This window comes from Oryctolagus cuniculus, chromosome 2 (assembly GCF_964237555.1).
Source record: "Oryctolagus cuniculus chromosome 2, mOryCun1.1, whole genome shotgun sequence".
Classification (NCBI taxonomy): domain Eukaryota; kingdom Metazoa; phylum Chordata; class Mammalia; order Lagomorpha; family Leporidae; genus Oryctolagus; species Oryctolagus cuniculus.
This window is the reverse complement of record NC_091433.1, coordinates 1,249,430-1,272,324: the sequence shown is the minus strand read 5'-3', so window position 1 is coordinate 1,272,324 and position 22,895 is coordinate 1,249,430. Positions and strand designations below refer to the sequence as shown.

General features: G+C 53.6%; 1 protein-coding gene across 1 annotated transcript in view; it reads right to left on the bottom strand.

The window, feature by feature from the left end:
* Nucleotides 1-17,167, bottom strand: part of RNF4 (ring finger protein 4) — a 36,962-nt gene extending 19,795 nt beyond the window's left edge. Inside the window, exon 1 of the mRNA XM_002722398.5 lies at nucleotides 17,008-17,167. The gene's annotated coding sequence lies outside the window, so the exon portion shown is untranslated. The remainder of the gene's footprint in view (nucleotides 1-17,007) is intronic.
* Nucleotides 17,168-22,895: the final 5,728 nt, after the last annotated feature.

The window sequence follows — 22,895 nt, the reverse complement described above, 5'->3', positions numbered from 1 at the left end:
CCACAATGGCCGCAGCTGTGCAGATCCAAAGGTCTCTCACACGGGTGCAGAGGCCCAAGCAGAGAGCCGCAGCAGAGGGCTGGCTAGGAGTAGCGCAGCCGGGTCTTGAACCGGCGCCCATATGGGATGCCAGCACCACAGGACTGCAGGCTACGCCACAATGTAGCCCCCATGTTAATCTTTTTTTTTTTTTTTTTTTTTATTTGAAAGTCAGAGTTATACAGAGAGAGGAGAGGCAGAGAGAGGTCAGGCAGAGAGAGGTCTTCCATCCACTAGATCACTCCCCAGATGACCACAATGGCTAGAACTGTGCAGATATAAAACAGCTACGCGGTCTCCCATGCGGGTGTAGGGGCCCAAGGACTCTGCTTTCCCAGGCCATAACAGAGAGCTCGATCAGAAGTGGAACAGCTGGGACTCAACCCAGTGCCCATGTGGGATGCTGGCACTGTAGGTGGTGGCTCTACCCACTACGCCACAGTGCCTACTCCCCTATGTTAATCTTAAAAAGAATTCTTGTCGGGGCCAATGCTATGGCATAGTGTGTTAAACCATGCCAGCATCCCTTATGGCCCTGCTGCTCCACTTCTGATCCAGCTCCCTGTTAATGTGCCTGGGAAAGCAGCAGCAAACGGCAAGTGTTTGGGTTCCTGGACCCACATGAGAGACTCAGAAGCTCCTGGTTCCTGGCTTTGGTCTGGCCCAGCTCCATCTGTTGTGGTCATCTGGGGAGTGAACCAGCAGATGGAAGATCTGTCTTTCCCTCTCTCTGTAATTCAAATAAATCTCTCTCTCTCTCTCTCTCTCTCTCAGACACAGCCTAAATCCCTCAGAATCCCTTTAAAAATAATTTTTGTTTGTTTATTTGAAAGGCAGAGTTAAGATAGAAAGCACACAGAGAACTTTCATTTGCTGGGTCATTCCCCAAACGACCACAATCGCGAGTGCGCCAGGCCAAATCCAGGAGCCAGAAACCCCAGCCAGGTCTCCCATATGGGTGGCAGAGACCCAGCTACTTGAGCCCTTCTCAGGGTGTCATTAGCACACAGGAGCTTCTTCTAGGTCTCCCGGGGGTGCCAGGGACCCAAGCGCTCAGGCATCTTCAGCTGCTTTTCCCTAGGCCATTAGAACGGAGCTGGATCAAAAGTGGAGCAGCTGGGACTCAAACCTGTGCCTACACAGGTTGCTGGCATTTGCAGGAAGCAGCTTTACCCCATAATGCCAGCCCTTCAACCTTCTGAAATGGAGCCCTGAAGCCCCGGAACAGCAATAACCACCTCTCTTAGAACTCGAGAAAAACACAGGCCTCCTGTTAGCACGAATCAGAGTACGCTGTTAGCGCCAGCAGTCACACAGCTGACCACACACGCCCCCCAGCCCTGCACAGCTACTTGATCTGTGCCTCAGCGTCTTCACTGTACCTCAGAGCTGCTGGAACAATGACAGGGAATGAAGGTGCCACGTAGGGCTCCCAGCAACCCCAAGACGACTTCATCAGCCTTTTACTTCAGTAACTGTCTACAGGGCAGAGTCTAGGTTGGACACTTCTCCAGTGGCTAGAAATACCATCGTCCCTCAGTATCTGTGGGGTACTGAATTTAGAAACCCCTACAGATATCAGACCCCATGGGTGCTCAAGTTATGTAAAATACAGTATTTACATATAACCTATGCATATCCTCCCATATATTTATAATATCTAAACACAAATGCCACATAAGTATATGTTATGTTATGCTATGCTGTCTTATTTAGGACAAGAAAAAAAAAGTCTATACATTTTCTTTCTTTTTTTTTAATTAATTAATTTATTTGAAAGAATTAGAGAGAGAGGTCTTCCATCCACTGGTTCACTTCCCAGATGGCCGCAACAGTTGGAGCTGTGCCAATCCGAAGCCAGGAGCTTCTTCCGGGTCTCCCACGCAGGTGCAGGGGCCCAAGGACTTGGGCCATCTTGCACTGCTTTCCCAGGCCATAGCAGAGAGCTGGATCGGAAGTGGAGCAGCCGGACTCGAACTGGCACCCATATGGGATGCTGGCACTGCAGGAGTCATCTACCTGATACGCTACAGCGCCGGTCCCTTCATATATATATATTTTTTTTTTTTGACAGGCAGAGTGGACAGTGAGAGAGAGAGAGAGACAGAGAGAAAGGTCTTCCTTTGCCGTTGGTTCACCCTCCAATGGCCGCTGCGGCTGGCGCACCACGCTGATCCGATGGCAGAAGCCAGGAGCCAGGTGCTTTTCCTGGTCTCCCATGGGGTGCAGGGCCCAAGCACCTGGGCCATCCTCCACTGCACTCCCGGGCCACAGCAGAGAGCTGGCCTGGAAGAGGGGCAACTGGGACAGAATCCGGCGCCCCAACCGGGACTAGACCCCGGTGTGCCGGCGCCGCTAGGTGGAGGATTAGCCTAGTGAGCCGCGGCGCTGGCCCCCTTCATATATTTTTAATTCACTGTTAACTAAATCCATCACCACAGAACCCATGAATAGAGTGTGGAGACTGTACAGTAGAAAAATAAACACTCGCGCAACATAAAGATTTATTTGAAAAGCAGTTAGAGAAACCTTCGATCTGCTGGTTTTCTCCCCAAATGGCTGCAACGGCAGGAGCCAGGAGCTTCTTCCACGTCTCCCATGTGGGTGCAGGGGCCCAAGCACTTGGCCATCTTCCACTGCTTTCCCAGGCCATAGCAGAGAGCTGGGTCAGAAGTGGAGCAGCCGGGACTCGAACTGCAGCCCAAATGGGTTGCAGATGCCCAAACAAGGACAAACAGCAAAACCAAGCAAAACAAACCAGGACCCCAGGAGCAATGTTTGTGCCTGCAAGGTTTAATCATTTCCAGAAAACACTCGGCAGCAGGTAGAAAGCCACCACTGCTTAGAGCTACGAGGACTTGGAGGCAGAACCAAGTCTTCACAGATGCCCTGACAGGGCACCCCTCTTCCAGCCACTGACTCCTTACAGCAGCTCAGAGGCCCTGAAGATTTGTCTCTCTCTTTTCTGCTGGTTCACTCCCCAGATGGTCCCTACAGCCAGCACTGGGCCAGGCTGAAGCCTAGAGCTTCATCTGGGTCTCCCACGTGAGTGGTGGGGACCCAAGCACCTTCTGTTGCTTTTTCCAGGCCATTAGCAGGGAGCTAAATTGGAAGAGAGGCAGCCAGGACTCCAACTGGTGCCCATCTGGATGCTGGCATTGCAGGCAGTGGCTTAACCCACTTCACCACAATGCCGAACATTCATGAATTTATCTACCCCCCCCCCAAAACCTCTTATGTAAGGAATACAAACTTTATGCTTTTCATAAATACAACTTTAGGAATGCAGTGATTCTTTCCACCATACCTACCTTCTTACCCCTTCTTCTTCCCCCCTCTCCTATTCCCATTATTTTTAACTAAGATTTTCAATTAACTTTATATACCTACAATTAACTCTATAATAAGTAAAGAGAGTTCAACAAATTGTATGAGGAAAAAAAAAGCTGTTCCTCAACAGTTGAGGTAAGGGCTGTTTAATGCCATTGCATTTTGAAGTGTTAATTTCACTTCTATAGATTACCTTTTTTTTTAAAAAAGATTTTATTTGAAAGAGAGTTACAGAGAGGCAGAGACAGAGAGAGAGGTCTTCCATCTGCTGGTTTGCTTCCCAGATGGCTGCAATGGCTGGAGCTGCACTGATCCGAAGCCAGGAGCCAGGAGCTTCTTCCAGGTCTCCCATGTGGGTGCAGGGGCCCAAGGACTTGGGCCATCCTCTACTGCCTTCCCAGGCCATCGCAGAGAGCTGGACCAGAAGTGGAGCAGCTGGGACTAGAACCAGTGCCCATACGGGATGCTGGCGCTTCAGGCCAGGGCATTAACCCACTGTGCCACAATGCCGGCCCCTAGATTACCTTTTAGGTGCTTTGTTACTTATCACAGATCAGGGAGAACATGTTATTTGTCTTTGGGACTGGTTTATTTCATTAAGTATGATGTTGGATCTCATTTTTTTCAACCGCTGTGTAGTATTCCATGGTGTATATATCCCATAATTTCTTTATCCAGTCTTCAGTTCACGCGCATTTTTGGGTTGATTGCATATCTTAGCTATTGTAAATTAAGCTGCACACAAACTTATAACCATGATGAAGCCACCACCAACAATCAGGCCACAGCCCAAATCCCCCAAAACTTGAAATAAACCAGAAACAAGGGACCTTCACACTTTTCAGCCAACACGGCCTGGGCTCAGAGGCCAGAATAAAGGGTGATGTCAGAAGTTTACAAATCTGATTCTCTGACACAAACCAGCAGAGCAATGGGAAGTGTACAGGGTGCTGATCTCAAATGGCGCCACCCCAGGGCTCCTCAGCCCTTGGCTTTCCCTTCCAACCTTAGTCCAATGCACCTGTGGGCTGGCTAATGAAATGATGCGTGCTGTCATCAAATGGCTAGCTCGATCAATTTCCTAGGGACACCTATCCTCACAGTGGCATCTGTGCCGAAGTCCTAACCAAATCCTCTTCAACCTCCTTCAACATTCCACCTAGAAAGTGAACTACAGTAAGTCAATGGTTACTAGCCCCAGAAAAAAACAAGAAAAGCAAGCACCTTTAACAGGAATACTCCAGGCGAGGGTAGCTAAAGGAAGAACATTAAGTGGGCTCAAGGAAGAAAGTTTACAAGGTCACCCAAAAAAGAAAAAAAAAAAAATCACGAAGGGGCAGGTGTTTGTCCCCACAGTGAAGAAGCTGGTTAAGACACGTGAGTGCCGTGTCAAAGCACCCGGTTCCAGCTTCTCACCAATGCAAACCCTAGCACGCAGCCTTAGTGGCTGGCTCCCCACCACCCATGTGGAAAATCTGGATTCAGTTCCTGGCTCCTAGCTCTGTCCCCAGCCATTGTATTTGGGAAATCAATCAGCAGATGGAAGCTGAGTCTCTCAAATAAACAAACTTGTCTAAAAAATAAAAATAAAAAAGGGGCTGGCATGGTGGCATAGCAGCTAAAGCTGCCTCCTGCAGTGCTGGCATCCCATACAGGCACCAGTTCGAGTCCCGGCTGCTCCACTTCCCATCCAGCTCTCTGCTATGGCCTGGGAAAGTAGTGGAAGATGGCCCAAGTGGTTAGGCCTTTGCACCCACGTGGGAGTCATGGAGGAAGCTCCTGGCTCCTGTTCACTCCAGCTCCAGCCGTTGCGGGCCATCATTTGGGGAGTGAATCAGAGGATGAAAGATCTCTTTACCTATCACTCTCTGTAACTCTGCCTTTTAAATAAAAATAAAAGTACTTGGGATTAAGTCTCACCTCTGCTTCTGATCCAGCTTACTTCTGATGCATCTGGGAGGAAGCAGATACTACTACCCATGTGGGAAGACCTGGCTGGAGTTCCTGGCTCCTGACTTCAGCAGAGTCCAGCCCTGGTTGCTTTGGGCATTTGAGGAGTGAACCAGCAGATGGAAGTACTCTCTCTCTCTCTCTGTTCCTGTCACTTTTTCAAATAAACAATTTTAAAAAAAAAAAAAACAAAACACAAATGTTTAAAAATAAAAAAAATCACCAAGTTCCAAATGATCCGATAACATTGCAGGTAAAGATTACAACCACTGCCTACATAATGCACAAAGTATTCACATCATACAGCCAGCCTGTCCTCCCCAGTTCATCCTTCACCTTTCTGATTTCATCTGCAGTTCCACACATGTGCCCCCTCCCACTACGCAAGAAACCACAGCGCTCAGACAAAAACGGAATCAGGGGCATGAGCAGCAGCAGCACTGACTTGGACCCAGGCTCTCCTACTGCAGTTCCACAGCACAGAAAACCAACAGACCACTTCTGCATGGACTCCAGCGGTGCCTCCTGGGGTAAACCAATTCTGACACATTCTACGTGGAGACAGCAGCCAATCCTAGAGGTCGAGGACTGTTTCAGTTCAGATGCCAGTCCCAAGTTCCAGGCTCTTTTACTGTGCTCCTGGCCGAGACTGTAAACAGGGATTCCCACGCCTCCTCCTCAAGCCTGATTAACTTGCTACAGCATCACCAAGGGCGCGGGGAAATCCAGACATTTCTCAGATAACTAATGGATATTACGAAGGACACAGCGATGCATCAAGCCAAGCAGTGAGAAGTAGTGCAGTGCCTCCACACCCTGTCCGGGTGCCAACCTCCAAGCTGTGCTATCAGGAGTTCCCCAAACCCTGTCCTGTGACACAGGCTTGCCTGACCTCACTGGCCACTTCTTCAGTCCTTCTCCCCTTCCCAGAAGTTGGAGGGAGAAGGGGAAAATGTCCCAACCCTCTCATCCTGTCTTGGTTTCTAATAGTTTGTGAGGTTTTTTTTAGATTTTATTTGAAAAACAGAGTTACAGAGAGAGGTCTTCCATCTATTGGTTCACTCCCCAAATGGCCCCAACAGCAGGCACTGGACCAGGCTGAAACCAGGAGCCAGGAGCGTCTTCTGGGACTCACACGTGGGCACAGGGGCCCAGGGACTTGGACGATCCTCTGCTCCTTTCTTGGGCACATTAGCAGGATCAGAAGTGGAACAGGCAGGGGCTTTAACCTGCTGTGCCACAGTGCCAGCCCCCATCTTAGTTTCTACAGGCACCAGGCTCCAGCTACTTAGGACTGCCAGCCATCAGTCCACTAATTAGTACTCTGAAGACCTCAAGTATTTTAGGAGTTGTATGAAGGGAACAACACTCGGAAACTCGGTCAATGACACACGCACACAAGAACCTAATGAAAATGGCAACTCACTTCAACACGTCAAGTTACTGAGAAATACCCATCACCGGTACTCGTCACGGAAAGGGCCTATGGAGCTCCACCGCAGAAGTGAGTCTTACAGCTTCCGACTACTGGGAAGGAAGGTGAATGCCGCACACCGGATATGCGTGTGCAGGGCACACACAGGAAATCCACAGGGGTGCCAGGTGTCTGACATGTGCATGGTCCATGTGGCTGGGTACGAGTTTCCGTGTTCACCAAGTATCTCTCACTGGGCACCGCAAACGCACATCTCCCATTATGTTTCAACTTTTCCGTAACATATTCATCCCAATGGAACAAAATCAACCTTCCAAAAGAAACTGAGCCCCCGCACAGTCAGGGCTTTGATGTAGGTACTGGATACTACTCTGAAACTTTCTTTTTTTTTTTTTTTTTTTTTTTGACAGGCAGAGTGGACAGTGAGAGAGAGAGAGAGACAGAGAGAAAGGTCTTCCTTTGCCGTTGGTTCACCCTCCAATGGCCGCCGCGGCCGGCGCACCGCGCTGATCCGATGGCAGGAGCCAGGAGCCAGGTGCTTCTCCTGGTCTCCCATGGGGTGCAGGGCCCAAGCACCTGGGCCATCCTCCACTGCACTCCCGGGCCACAGCAGAGAGCTGGCCTGGAAGAGGGGCAACCGGGACAGAATCCGGCGCCCCAACAGGGACTAGAACCCGGTGTGCTAGCGCCGCTAGGCGGAGGATTGGCCTATTGAGCCGCGGTGCCGGACTGAAACTTTCTTTATCTCTTTGCTTAAAGTTTCTTTGGCCTTCTGGGTTACTAAAATTAACTCATTAAATTAAAAGTAATACAACCAGCCCTACAGGGTCCATCCATCACTAAACCCATGAGGTCACTCATCACCCCTGAAGATAAATCCTGGCAGGGCTGTTACTAGGAACCATCACCCCTGACCAAGCAAGTACCACCTGCCACCCAAATTCCCACAAGAACACAATACTGCTGATCCATCAAAGGAGAGCCAGGTACTGCAGCCCAACCAGGCACTCGCACAGGAACCGGCCCAGGTTCAATGGATCAGATTCTTCTACTCCCTGATCCAGTGTGGGAAGGGACAGCTGCTCAGCTCCTGGCTCTGGGCTTTGCAGCACCTTTGCCCCACCACCTCTGTGTGACTCTCCTGCTGCACGCTGGGTAGACCCAAGTGTGGGGGTTCTGGGTTAGAGCAGAACCAACCACACTGTCCGCGAGGCACCGCGGCTGTCTGTCTCCCCCTCACGGTTCCTTCCTGTTGTGGTGCCATAATGTGCTAAGGAAAGGAGTCCTGCCGCTCCCACCCCGTGGGTAATTTCTGCGCATCCTTCAAGACCTAGCTCAAAGGTTTCTCCCATTCCTCTCATTCCATTTAGTCCTCATTTAATTCTGTTGTACTTCCTTAACACAATAAACACAACTCTGGATCAAGTACTTATCACAAACTACTCTCCCTCTAGCACAGCAGTTGGCACAAACACGTGAATAAAGACTTTTTATTTATTTTTTAAAAAATTTATTTAGTTATTTGAAAGCCAGAATTACAGAGAGACAGAGACAGGCAGAGAAAGATAGCTTCCATCTGCTGGTTCACTCCCCAGATGGCTGCAATGGCTGGAGCTGTGCCGATCTAAAGCCAGGAGCCAGGAGCCTCTCCCTATGGCCCCCACGCAGGAGCAGGGGCCCAAGCACCAGGCCATCTTCCACTGCTTTCCCAGGCCATAGCAGAGAGCTGGATCGGAAGTGGAGCAGCCGGGACTCCAACTGGTGTCCACATGGGATGCCAGCACTGCGGGTGTGGCTTTACCTGCGCTAAGCCACAGCGCTGGCGCCATGACTGAAGGCTTCTTCCCCACTGAAATTACCAAGTATCTGAGAAGCTTGAAAGGGATGAATGCTTTTGAGAATTAAAAAAAAGAATTTCAGAGATGGGGGAAATGAGCCTCACACTACCAGTACAAAAATACAGCCACCTTCAGGAAATGAAGGGAGACTTCAAAACACACGATCACGAGGGGACAAGTCAGACTATCTGTCCCAGGCATGTCCAACCTGCAGGAGGCCAGAGCACACTGAGAGCCATCAAGAAAGTGCTGAGAAGAAAAGCCGACTTCAGGGGCTGGCGTAGTGGGTTAAGCTGTGGGGATCCCACATCGGAGTGCAGGTTTGAGTCCTAGCTACTCCGCTTCTGGCCCGGCTTCCTGCTAATGCTCCTGGAAAGGGAGTGGATAATGGCCCAAATGGAGTTCCCGGCTCCTGGCTTCAGCCTGGTCTACTCCCGGCTGTTGTGAGCATTTGGGGAGTGAAACAGCAGAAAGATCTGCCTCTTTGTCACTATGTCTTTCAAATAAATAAATCTTAAAAAAAAAAAGCAGCAAACGTTCAGTTACAAAGAACGCTTTAATTAGCAAGCAACAGAATTTAGTAATAATTTGGCTAAAGTTAAGAGGTGAGGTGTAGGGACTGGTGTGGCACAGTAGGTTTAGCCACCACCTGTGACACTGGCATCCCATCCTGGAGTGCTAGTTTAAGTCCCAGCTGCTCTGCTTCCAATACAGCTCCCTGCTCACGTACCTGGGAAAGCGGCAGCAGATGGCCCAACTATTTGAGGCTCTGCTCCCATATCATATGGGAAACACTGATGGAGTTCCAGGCTCCTGGCTTTGGCTTGGCTTGGCCTAGCCACAACCATACCCATTGAGGCCATCTGGGAATTGAACCAGTGGATGGAAGATCTTTCTTCCTTTCTGTCTCTCCCTCTAACAGTCTACCTTTCAAACAAAATAAACATTTATTAAAAAAAAGAAGAAGAGGTAGCAGACAGGGGAATCACCCCACTGGCAGGGAAGAGAAACTCAGGAACAGCAATGACATTTTCTAGAAATACAACACTGTCACTAAGAATAAAGCTTCTTGAAAATGTTTATAATCAGATCTCTCTTAAAAGAAACATGATCCTCTGCCTGCAGCGCCGGTACACTGGGTTCTAGTCCCAGTCGGGACACCGGATTCTGTCCCGGTTGTCCCTCTTCCAGGCCAGCTCTCTGCTGTGGCCAGGGAGTGCAGTGGAGGATGGCCCAAGTGCTTGGGCCCTGTACCCCATGGGAGACCAGGAGAAGCACCTGGCTTCTGCCATCCGATCAGTGCGGTGCGCCGGCCACAGCGCACCGGCCACGGCAGCCATTGGAGGGTGAACCAACAGCAAAGGAAGACTCTCTCTCTCTCTCTCTCACTGTCCACTCTGCCTGTCAAAAGAAAAAAAGAAACATGAAAATAAAGATAACTTCATCATTTAACCTCACTTTTTTTATTTTTATTACCTGAAGTATACTAGAAACACCAGCCACGCCTTTTCCTACCACAGAAAAAAGATGACACAGCAAAGCCCAACACAAGCTAGGGTTAAGATGCTAGCTCTGCTGACACTATGCGACCCTGATCTCCCAGTGCCTCAGGACAAGTGACGTGAGGGTTTAACACAAGTATTGCGGGTGATTCTGTAAGAGACAGTAAGAAACAGGGCCTCAAGACCCAAAAGTAACCATCATATTCCTAACATCAACATTACTATTATGATTCCAAAATAAAAAGATGTCATTTAGCAGATATTCTTTCATTTTAAATTTATGCATGTAAAATAAACCTACACACCAGACTCATTTCCTCAGCCTGCAAGACATTCTGCAGCTAATATACCTTAATAAGAGAACCAGCAAACCATGTGGCTTAAAAAAGAATACTCCAGGTGGGGGCCGGCGCTGTGGCACAGCGGGTTAAAGCCCAGCCTGAAGCGCTGGCATCCCATCTGGGCGCCAGTTCTAGTCCCGGCTGCTCCTCTTCCGATCCAGCTCTCTGCTGTGTCCTGGGAAAGCAGAAGAAGATGGCCCAAGTGCTTGGGCCCCTGCACCTGTGTGGGAGACCCAGAAGCTCCTGGCTTCAGATGGGCGCAGCTCTGGCCGTTGCAGCCACCTGGGGAGTGAACCAGCGGATGAAGACCACTCTCTCTGTCTCTACGTCTCTCTAACTCTGTCAAATAATTAAAGTAAATAAAAAAAAAAAATACTCCAGGAAAGCTTTGTGGTCACAAAGTCTCTTCTGAAGTCTGAAGGCATGCTAATGCTACTGCTCATCTAGAAGCCTCCAGGCCTTTGCTACCCTTCGTGATGCAGTACCAGTGAACTTGCCATCCTTATTGTGCCCCAAAATTACTTCCAAGTAAAATCACGGAGGCCTACAGCATCATCCTCCATTTCCTAACTCAAACCTCACATTCTCACCTCAGAATGTCTTGGCTCTGGAATTCTGAGTCTTGCTAAGGAACAAGATATTTAAGAAATGTAATGCAGGGGACAGCATTGTGATGTAGCAGGTTGGGCTACCAACTCTGCTTCCAATCCAGCTCCCTGCTAATGTGCCTGCACCCCTGTCACCCTTCTGGGACACCCGGATGGATTGTTGAGGGAACTTGGGGAGTGCACCAGCAAGTGAACCATCTGTCTTTGCTGTCACTCTACTTTTCAAAAACAAAAGCTGTAAGAGCACACATGGAGGCTGGCATTGTGGCACAGCGGGTTGAGCCGCCATCTTTAGGGCCAGCATCCCATATGGGCAAGTCCCAGCTGCTCTGCTTCACATCCAGCTCCCTGCCAATGTGCCTGAGAAAGCAGCAAGGCATGGCCCAAGTCCTTGGGCCCCTGCACCCATATAGGAGACCTGGATGAAGCTCCTGGCTCCCGTTTGGCCCAGCCCTGGCCATTGCAGCCATCTAGGGAGTGAACCAGCAGATGAAGATCTCTGTCTTTCCCTTTCTCTCTGTAACTCTTTCAAATAAATTTTTTAAAAATAAAAAAACGAGCACATAAATTATATAACTCAGCAATAGCCAACCCTGTAACATTCTACATGAGCCAACTTATCTTCTAAAATCCCTATTTTAGGAACAGTTCAAGATGTTGGTAAATCGGGCCGGCGCCGCGGCTCACTAGGCTAATCCTCCGCCTAGCGGCGCCGGCACACCGGGTTCTAGTCCCGGTTGGGGCGCCGGATTCTGTCCCGGTTGCCCCTCTTCCAGGCCAGCTCTCTGCTGTGGCCCGGGAGTGCAGTGGAGGATGGTCCAAGTGCTTGGGCCCTGCACCCCATGGGAGACCAGGAAAAGCACCTGGCTCCTGCCATTGGATCAACGCGGTGCGCCGGCCGCAGCGCGCCGGCCGCGGCGGCCATTGGAGGGTGAACCAACGGCAAAGGAAGACCTTTCTCTCTGTCTCTCTCTCACTGTCCACTCTGCCTGTCAAAAAATAAATAAATAAATAATAATAAAAAAAAGATGTTGGTAAATCATTTCAAATGAAACACTGTTAACACACAAAGACCAAACCCAGCCACCTGCATAGAGCATACACACCAACTGCTTTGTGCACATATTTTTCCTGATTGCCCCCACCCGTCCCAGAAGCTGGTGGGAGTGAAAAGCACTGGCAATGTCCCACACAAGTTCTGCCCCAGGCACTGCCTTGGTCCATGTTACCTGTTCTCCTCCTGTCCAGCCCCAAAGCCACCAGCCTTATTCACGTTTCTAACTGAACCTTTTCAGGGCAATTTTTCTAAAATATGACTCTAACTGTGTTACTTCCTAGTTTAAAACTCAACTTCATGTTTGCCACTTGGCAGTAAAACAAGTAATTCTGAAACCCTCTCCATGGGGGACACTTCCAAGACCTCCGCGGCTGGATCCTGCGTGTGTCTCCAGTCTGTCTCATCTCTCTGGATCCTGCGTGTGTCTCCAGTCTGTCTCATCTCTCTGGATCCTGCGTGTGTCTCCAGTCTGTCTCATCTCTCTGGATCCTGCGTGTGCCTCCAGTCTGTCTCATCTCTCTGGATCCTGCGTGTGTCTCCAGTCTGTCTCATCTCTCTGGATCCTGCGTGTGTCTCCAGTCTGTGCCATCTCTCTGGATCCTGCGTGTGTCTCCAGTCTGTGCCATCTCTCTGGTTCCTGCACGTGTCTCCAGTCTGTCTCATCTCTCTGGTTCCTGCGTGTGTCTCCAGTCTGTGCCATCTCTCTGGATCCTGCGTGTGTCTCCAGTCTGTGCCATCTCTCTGGTTCCTGCGTGTGTCTCCAGTCTGTGCCATCTCTCTGGATCCTGCGTGTGTCTCCAGTCTGTCTCATCTCTCTGGATCCTGCGTGTGTCTCCAGTCTGTCTCATCTCTCTGGATCCTGCGTGTGTCTCCAGTCTGTGCCATCTCTCTGGATCCTGCACGTGTCTCCAGTCTGTCTCATCTCTCTGGATCCTGCGTGTGTCTCCAGTCTGTGCCATCTCTCTGGTTCCTGCACGTGTCTCCAGTCTGTGCCATCTCTCTGGATCCTGTGTGTGTCTCCAGTCTGTGTCATCTCTGGATCCTGCGTGTGTCTCCAGTCTGTCTCATCTCTGATTCCTGCGTGTGTCTCCAGTCTGTGCCATCTCTCTGGATCCTGCGTGTGTCTCCAGTCTGTCTCATCTCTCTGGTTCCTGCGTGTGTCTCCAGTCTGTCTCATCTCTCTGGATCCTGCGTGTGTCTCCAGTCTGTCTCATCTCTCTGGATCCTGCATGTGTCTCCAGTCTGTCTCATCTCTCTGGATCCTGCGTGTGTCTCCAGTCTGTCTCATCTCTCTGGTTCCTGCGTGTGCCTCCAGTCTGTGCCATCTCTCTGGATCCTGCGTGTGCCTCCAGTCTGTGCCATCTCTCTGGATCCTGCGTGTGTCTCCAGTCTGTCTCATCTCTCTGGATCCTGCGTGTGTCTCCAGTCTGTCTCATCTCTCTGGATCCTGCGTGTGTCTCCAGTCTGTGCCATTTCTCTGGATCCTGCGTGTGTCTCCAGTCTGTCTCATCTCTCTGGATCCTGCGTGTGTCTCCAGTCTGTCTCATCTCTCTGGATCCTGCGTGTGTCTCCAGTCTGTCTCATCTCTCTGGATCCTGCGTGTGCCTCCAGTCTGTCTCATCTCTCTGGATCCTGCGTGTGTCTCCAGTCTGTGCCATCTCTCTGGATCCTGCGTGTGTCTCCAGTCTGTCCCATCTCTCTGGATCCTGCACGTGTCTCCAGTCTGTCTCATCTCTCTGGATCCTGCGTGTGCCTCCAGTCTGTGCCATCTCTCTGGATCCTGCGTGTGTCTCCAGTCTGTGCCATCTCTCTGGATCCTGCGTGTGTCTCCAGTCTGTCCCATCTCTCTGGATCCTGCACGTGTCTCCAGTCTGTCTCATCTCTCTGGATCCTGCGTGTGCCTCCAGTCTGTGCCATCTCTCTGGATCCTGCGTGTGTCTCCAGTCTGTGCCATCTCTCTGGATCCTGCGTGTGTCTCCAGTCTGTCTCATCTCTCTGGATCCTGCACGTGTCTCCAGTCTGTCTCATCTCTCTGGATCCTGCGTGTGCCTCCAGTCTGTCTCATCTCTCTGGATCCTGCGTGTGCCTCCAGTCTGTCTCATCTCTCTGGATCCTGCGTGTGTCTCCAGTCTGTGCCATCTCTCTGGATCCTGCGTGTGTCTCCAGTCTGTCCCATCTCTCTGGTTCCTGCGTGTGTCTCCAGTCTGTGCCATCTCTCTGGATCCTGCGTGTGTCTCCAGTCTGTCTCATCTCTCTGGATCCTGCGTGTGCCTCCAGTCTGTGCCATCTCTCTGGATCCTGCGTGTGTCTCCAGTCTGTGCCATCTCTCTGGATCCTGCGTGTGTCTCCAGTCTGTCCCATCTCTCTGGATCCTGCACGTGTCTCCAGTCTGTCTCATCTCTCTGGATCCTGCGTGTGCCTCCAGTCTGTGCCATCTCTCTGGATCCTGCGTGTGTCTCCAGTCTGTGCCATCTCTCTGGATCCTGCGTGTGCCTCCAGTCTGTCTCATCTCTCTGGATCCTGCATGTGTCTCCAGTCTGTCTCATCTCTCTGGATCCTGCGTGTGCCTCCAGTCTGTGCCATCTCTCTGGATCCTGCGTGTGTCTCCAGTCTGTCCCATCTCTCTGGATCCTGCACGTGTCTCCAGTCTGTCTCATCTCTCTGGATCCTGCGTGTGCCTCCAGTCTGTGCCATCTCTCTGGATCCTGCGTGTGTCTCCAGTCTGTGCCATCTCTCTGGATCCTGCGTGTGCCTCCAGTCTGTCTCATCTCTCTGGATCCTGCATGTGTCTCCAGTCTGTCTCATCTCTCTGGATCCTGCGTGTGTCTCCAGTCTGTGCCATCTCTCTGGATCCTGCGTGTGTCTCCAGTCTGTGCCATCTCTCTGGATCCTGCGTGTGTCTCCAGTCTGTCTCATCTCTCTGGATCCTGCGTGTGCCTCCAGTCTGTCTCATCTCTCTGGATCCTGCGTGTGTCTCCAGTCTGTCTCATCTCTCTGGATCCTGCGTGTGTCTCCAGTCTGTCTCATCTCTCTGGATCCTGCGTGTGTCTCCAGTCTGTCCCATCTCTCGGGATCCTGCGTGTGTCTCCAGTCTGTCCCATCTCTTGCCACACTTCCTGCACAGTCTGTACTTCAGTGTCAGGGACTTTCTGGGTCTCTCAGCCCTTAGCTCCAGGAGAGGCACCACATTCCTATTTTGTTCACTGTTGTAATCCACTACTGTTTGCTTCAAAACTGTGCTCAGAATATTAAAGTGTGTCTTCTGAAAGAGGGTGAAAAATCCTACTTATTTTATGTATTAAGAACAGATACATGGGGGCCAGCGCTGTAGCGTAGCAGGTAAAGCCGCAGCCTGCAGTGCAGGCATCCCATACGGCCACCGGTTTGAGTCCTGGCTGCTCTACTCCCCATGCAGCTCTCTGCTGTGGCCTGGGAAAGCAGTAGAGGATGGCCCAAGTGCTTGGGCCCTGCACCCGTGTGGGAGACCCGGAAGAAGCTCCTGGCTCCTGGCTTTGGAACAGTGCAGCTCCGGCCGTTGTAGCCATCTGGGGAGTGAACCAGCAGATGGAAGACCTCTATCTCTCTACCTCTCCTCTCTCTCTGTAATTCTACCAAGTGAATAAATAAATCTTTAAAAAAAAAAAAGAACAGATATATGTACAGTACACAAAGGACATACCATAGGAGCCAGCACTCTGGTGTAGCAGTTTCAGCCTCCCAAATGGAAGCCACTGGAATCCCAGCTGCTGCACTTCCAATCCCAAGCCCTGCTAATGCGCCCGGGAAGCAGATGGCCCCAGTGCTTGGGCCCTGGGCCGCCTTGGGAGACTCAGATAAAGCTCCTGGCTTCCACCCAGCCCAGCCCTGGTTACGGCGGCCATTTGGGGAGTGAACCAACAGATGAAGATCTGTCTCTCCCTTTCTCTACAGATGTTCACAGAATAAAAACCAGACACACAGTATGCCCATATACGCGGCCCTAACGTCATGGCGGCGAGCAGTCGGGACCCTCTTAAGCGTCATTAGTGAGGTTCCGGGTCAGGACTGGAAGGTCAAGTTCAAGCAACACAACGACCCCAAACTCACAAGCAAAACCGACCCAGAGCAAAAAAATCCCCTTCAACGCCGCCGCCTCCCACGGCCACACGGCCCGCACTCCGGGTCCCGCAGCTAGAACTCGGCTCCACCGTGCGACCGCGGGCCGCCCGCCTCACCCCCCAGGACCCCGGCACGGCTGCGCAGGCCGAGACCCCGAGCGTCCGCGGGCGCCGCAGGAAGACAAAAGCTGCATCCCGCAGGCGCGGCTCGCCCAGGCTCGGCCCTCCCCGCCCGAGGTGGACGCTGGTGGGCGCCCGGGGGTCCGCCGCGGGCTCCTACACGGGCCTCCGGGGCGGCGGCCACACGCTGCACCCGGAAGCGCGGGCTCCCCGGTTCCAGGCCCCGCGCCCAGCCGAGCCGAGCAGCGCGCCCGCCACGCGGCCAGGCGTTCCGGCGAGCTCGCGGGCCCCCGACGGCGGGCGGCGGCGCCAGCACAAAGGAGGACACGAGCCTTCACTGCCTCCCCGCCGCCGGCAGGCCCGGGCGCCTCTCCCGTGACCTTGGGCGCCCCGGCCCGAGCCTCAGTTTCCCTCTCGGAGTTCCGAGCCCGGTCGTGCGGCCGCGCCGGGGGAGCCCCCTAGACCTCCTCTCCCGCGCCCAGCGAGGCTCGGGACGCCGGCGCAGGCGGCGGGGCGGGTGGGCAGAGGCGGCCCGAAGTCCCGGCAGGCCCGGCCGGCCACGGGGCCCGCAGCGGGTCGCGCCGCGCTGGGCGGCCGCCGGAGGCGCGGACGCCGAGGCCTGGACAGGCCGCGCGAACGCGGCGTCTGCTGGGCCCGGCCGCCGCTCCCTCCCCGAGGAGCGGGCCTTACTCGGAGCTGCTCCGGTCCGGGAGGCACCGCCGCCACTGTCCTGGAGCGAGGAAGCACCTCTAAGCCGCTGAGGAGAAGCCCCCGAGCCAGGCGCCGCCGCCTCCACAGCAGTCCACTTCCGCTCCCGAGGCCCAGGCCCCGCCCCCCGCGCGTCCCCAGTGGCCGCCGCCTCCCCTTCGCCCGCGGCTGCCGGGGAAGGAGCCCTGTTTCCAATTCTATTGGATAAGGAAGACGTCCATTACCACTTTGAACCGCGTCGCTTCCGGCCCCGCCCACGCTCGCGCGCCTCAGCCCCCGCATTCCCGCGAGAGAGCTTGTCCGCGCCGCGCCGCCTGCAAGGCCTGTCGGGAGTTGTAGTCTGAGGGTGGTCCGAGCGCTTGGCCCGCGGCAGCTGCCCGCCGACCCCCGGTGACCCGCTCTCCGGAGCCGAGGGGGCTCCGAACGGTCCCGGTCCTGCGCTGCCACCCCGCACAGCAGCCACCATGGCGCTAACTTACGAGGCCGGCCGGCGACGTCAAGCTGGACGTTGGTCCAGACCAGACGTTGCGCCCAGCTCCCCGGGCCTGTTTCCTTGCCTGTTAACGAGACCTTGGAGAGGAATATTCCCGGGGCACGAGCTGGAAGCCGGGCCTGGATCAGCGCCGCCTGGTACCAGGCCCTGGACGGGGCGGGGCGGTCACCGTCCCCGCGAGGACCGGGCCCAGTCCCCACTGGCGAGCCCAGAGGGGCCCTAAACCGGCTTGTCTGGGAGGGCTGTCCAGAGGAAGCGAGCTTGGGGCCAAGAGCCGGAGTACCGGGCGGAAGAAGCAGAGAGTTGGGCAGGAAGCAGGGAGCTGGGTGTCCCGCAGCCTGGGGAGGGGAGTCAGGGTGTCAGGGGCCGGGTGGGCAGGAGGGGTGGGCGAGGGCCCGCAGGGAAGGCACCCCAGGACCGGCCTGGAGAAAGGTGTCCTCCCAGCCCCGGGCGCGGGCGGAGCCCTGGATGCCTCCTGCGGGCATCTGAGCCCCCGGGTCTCAGCCTGCCCTCACCTGTGATCCCCACACCGCCCTGGCAGGTGTGAGCCCCGCGGAGCTCCAGGCCCTGCGCTGGAGCCGGGCCTGTGATGCTGAGGCTGGCTGGACCCCTGAGTCCCAGCCCCGGCTCTTCCTTCCTAAACTTCGCTCTGAGTTGAGGCAGTGGGCACTTATCTCCCCTGCAGATAGCATCTGGACCCTAGGTCTGGCCTTGAGGGATTTTCTTTCCAGGAACTACTATGAGGGGTGGACAGGCAGGTGGGAGGTTAGGTCAGTACCCACAGGCATTTTGTCAAGGCTACACAGAATTATCATCCCTGCCTTCTGACTAGCTGTCACGCTGTTCCTCCACCTCTGGTTAGGTCTAGGTCTGGTTTTCAGAAAGGGGCCAGAGAGCCTTCATTTAAAAGGCAGTCATGGGGCCAGTGCTGTGGTGTAGCGGGTAAAGCCACCGCCTGCAGTGCCAGCATCCCATGTGGGCGCCAGTTCAAGTCCTGGCTGCTCCACTTCCAATCCAGCTCTCTGCTAATGCACCTGGGAAAGCAGCAGAAGACAGCCCAAGTCCTGGGGCCCTGCATCGGCGTGGGAGACCAGGAGGAGGCTCCTGGCTTCGGATCAGCACAGCTCCAGCCATTTTGAACATCTGCGGAGTGGACCAACAGACAGGAGACCTCTCTCCCTCTCTCTCTCTCTGCTTCTCCACCTCTCTCTAACTCTGCCTTTCAAATAAATGAAGAAATCTTAAAAAAAAATTAAAATAAAAAGGCAGTTGTGTGACCCACCCCAGCCCACCCCTGCAGGTGCTGTGGCATAGCAGGTTAAGCCACCTGCAGCACCTTATGGGTGCTGCTTTGAGTCCTAAGTGCTCCACTTCTGATCCAGCTCCATGCTCATGTGCCTGGGAAAGCAGGGAGGATGGCCCAAATGTTTGGGCCCCTGTACCTGTTAGGTAGGAGGTCAGAAATTTAGCCTGTGTGTTCATGAGAAAGCCTGAAGCCCAGCTCCTACTGCGGAAGCCCCGGAAGCCCAGCATCTGGCACTTCCAAGTCCTGCCCAGACCCTGATGACCTCCCAGGTGGTCCCAGCCCTTCCCCCAAGGAGAGCTCCCAGGAGACTGCTCTCTCCTCAGGACCAGATGGTTACCTGACCTGATACCACGGGGCAGTAAAGCCTTCACAGACCTCCGAGGGAAGCCCCTCTGCCAGCAGATCTGGGGAGGAATTTGCTAATTTTCACCCAGCAAACCCATGCTTTGTCCTGGAGGAGATGGGAAGGTGGTAAACAGACTCCCTTAAAAACCTAGGGAGTCCAGACCGACTGCGCACTCTGTCCTTTCTCTCTCTGCTGAGCCGCCCGCCTGGTGTGTTGTCTCCACTCAACTACGTAACCGTGCAACCTGCAAGGTGTCCGGCGCATAACAAATCTTCCCAGGCAGACGAATCAATTAATTCACAGGCTTTTATTGGGGCTCCGCTCCCGGGCAAGGTTCCGCGGTCCCAACAGAGCAACTGAGGGGGGGGGGCGGGGAAGTCGCGCGTCAGAGGTTGGGAGGAATCCTTTTATAGATTCAGGGCATGGGGGTTAAAGTGCAGGCGGGTCTGATCCTCACTGGTTGACCTTTAGGCACCCGCAGCGACCTTGACAAGGACTTTTCTTCCCTGGAAGTACAGGTGGGGACTCTCCATTCCCGGAAGTGTAGGCCTTCCCTCCTTGCGGGTCCCAAAGCCACCACAACCTCGCTCTCCCCCAGTCTGAGTAACTGGGGCGCTCTCTCCCCGTCGCTTCCATCCTGACAGATGCCCTGTCCCCAGTAAAGCCTATCACTTTGCCTGAATCTTTCTTGTGTGAAGACAAGAGCCCCACGGCTCCCACAGCCTGTTCTCTGGTGACATATCCATGAGGGAGACCCAAAAGAAGCTCCTGGCTGATGGTTGCAGCCTGGCTCAGCGCTGGCCATTGTGGTCACTCTGGGAGACCTCTCTCTGTGTGTCTCCTCTTTCTCTCTGTAACCCCGCCTTTCAAATAAATGAAATAATAACAGTAATAAAAAGACAGCCCCCCCCCCCCCCGGCTTAACTGGCACCTCCTCCCTTGGAGTCCCGCTCCTGTCTGCTGTGGTGGCAGCTTTTCGCTGTCAATAGATTCTTTGCTCACTGTTCCTGTGGAAATTCTCCACTGTGACAAGAACTGAGATCAACACTCCCGCCTGCACGTAGAGAGAGTGCAGTCACTCAGACTGGGGGAGAGCGAGGTTACATGGCTGAGTGGAGGGATTCTACCTGGGCAGGCAGGTGGGCGGCTCAGCAGAGGCCAAGGCTGAGCCGCCTTCCGGTTTTTAAGGGGATGGGTCCTGCCTTCCCGCCTCTGCTCCTCCTGGAACAAAGGGCTTTTTGGATGTAAAACGAAAAGTTCCTTTCTGAGTTTCCCCCTTGAAGTTATCAGACAGGGGGAAGCCTGGCCAGAAGGACGGTTCTGGGGTAGAAGGGGCGGGCGTTTGAGTGCAGATCCTGGCTGCACCTGGAAGGTTGTCGGGATGACTTTGGGATGCGGATGCTGGACCTGGATGTCAGTGCCTTAGGTCTTTGTCACACACACATTTCTGACTTCCTACCTAACAGTCCGGAGGACCCTGTCCCTGGGGATAGTCTCCTTACAGGGGTTCTTTAACTTGAAGGCTGAGCCATATCTGGGAATGACAGATTGGACCTGGAGCATTTATGTCTTTGTGTTGAGTTACAATCTCTGTCTTTGATATCCTAAGGGGCTTTGGTATGGTAGAGTGGAGATGCGTCCAGTGGTTGTGTTCCTACCACCCGTGTGGGAGACCGGGCTGGAGTCCCAGCTGTTCAGCTTTGGCGTGCCCACCCCCACCCCCACCCCCACCCCATGCCCCGATGCAGGCATTGGGGAGAGAATCAGTAGATATTAAAATTTATTTTTTAATAAGAATGGTTAAAAATAACCACATCGATAAACAGAATTCAAGAATAGGAACTTGTATTTTATAGACTAATGAATAGTTAGGATATTTAATTTAATTGAGACAGAATGTAAAAATGTATTTGAGAAGTAGAGACACAAGGACAGAGAGACAGAAACAGACATCTTGGGGCCGGCGCTGTGGGCAGCAGGTTAACCCTCGTCTGCAGGGCTGCCATCCCATATGGGCGCCAGTTCAAGTCCTGGCTGCTCCTCTTCCAATTCAGCTCTCTGCTGTGGCCTGGGAAAGCAGTGGAAGATGGCTCAAGTCCTTGGACCCCTGCACCTGTGTGGGATACCGGAAGAAGCTCCTGGCTCCTGGCTGGGGAATGAACCAGCGGATGTAAGACCTTTCTCTCTGTCTCTCCTCTCACTGTAACTCTACCTCTCAAATAAATAAATAAATCTTAAAAAAAAAAAAAAAAAAAAAAAAACCGAGAGAGAGGGAGAGAACATTTTCCAACTGCTGGTTCACTCCCTAAATGCCCATGATAGCTATGGCTGGGCCAGGCTGAAGCCAGGAGCCATGAGCTCCCTCGGGGCCTCCCACCCGGGTGGCAGTAACCCGAGCGCGGAGCCATCACCTGCTGCCTCCCAGGGTGCACATCTGCAGGACACTGGAAGCAGATGCAGAGCCAGGACTTGAACCCACTCAGATCTAGGATGCAGGTGTCCCACGCAGTTTCTTAACCGCTTTGCTGAATGCCCACCCCCCTTAACTGTCTCTAAAGGGCCCCGCCTACATGGGTCTCTGGAGCCGTCAGAGGGTCTTCTTACTAGCGTGTGCTCAGGCAGTGTCAGCCCCCGAGGTGGTGCAGCCAAGAGAGCCCAGAGCGTGTTCAGCACAGTGGGGCCACACCCCTGGCTGCCTTGATTGCCTCTCCAAGGGCTTGTGCAGGGAGGGTGAGGCAGGGGCCCCGATGTGAAGGCTGCTGCTTTGCAACAAATCAAAGCTCAGAACTTTTTAAGATTTATTTATTTATTTGAAAAGCAGAGTTACAGAGACGCATAGGCAAAGGGAAAGAGAGAGGTCTTCCATCCACTGGTTCACTCCCAGATGGCAATGGCCAGAGCTATGCCCGTCCAAAGCCAGCAGCCAGGAGCTTCTTCCAGGTCTCCCACGCGGGAACAGGGGCCCGAGGACTTGGACCATCTTCCACTGCTTTCCCAGGCCACAGCAGAGAGCTGGATTGGAAGAGGAGCAGCCGGGACTCGATCCGGTGCCCATATGGGATGCCGGTACTGCAGGTGGCTGCTTTACCTGCTACGCCACAGCGCCGGCCCCCAAAGCTCAGAACTTCAAACAAGAGGTGTGTGTTGCCGTTGTACAAGTCAGCTGGGGCGGCGGGGGGAGGGGGGGCGGGTTCTGGTCCTGGCCAGCCTCACAGGCTGGGGTCTGTGGTTCTAGGGCAGTCTAGCATGGCTCCTGGGACAACTGTCTCTCTTCCACACGGTGCCTTCTCCCAGCCGGACACCTTGGTCGGCTCACACAGGGCCTGGGCAGGGTTTCAGGAGAACAAGTAGAGGCCAGCACTGGGCATAGCAGGTAAAGCTGCCACCTGCAGCACCGGCATCCCATATGGGCACCAGTTCAAGTCCTGGCTGCTCCACTTCCCATCCAGCTCTCTGCTATAGCCTGGGAAAGCAGTATAAGATGGTCCAAGTCCTCGGGTCCCTGCACCCATGTGGGAGACCCAGAGAAAGCTCCAGGCTCCTGTTCGGATCAGCCCAGCCCCCGCCATGGTGGCCATTTGTGGAGTGAACCAGTGGATGGAAGACCTCTCTCTCTCTCTCTCTGCCTCTGCCTCTCTGTAACTCTGTCTTTCAAATAAAGAAATACATCTTTAAAAAATAAATAAATAGGCCGGCGCCGCGGCTCACTAGGCTAATCCTCCACC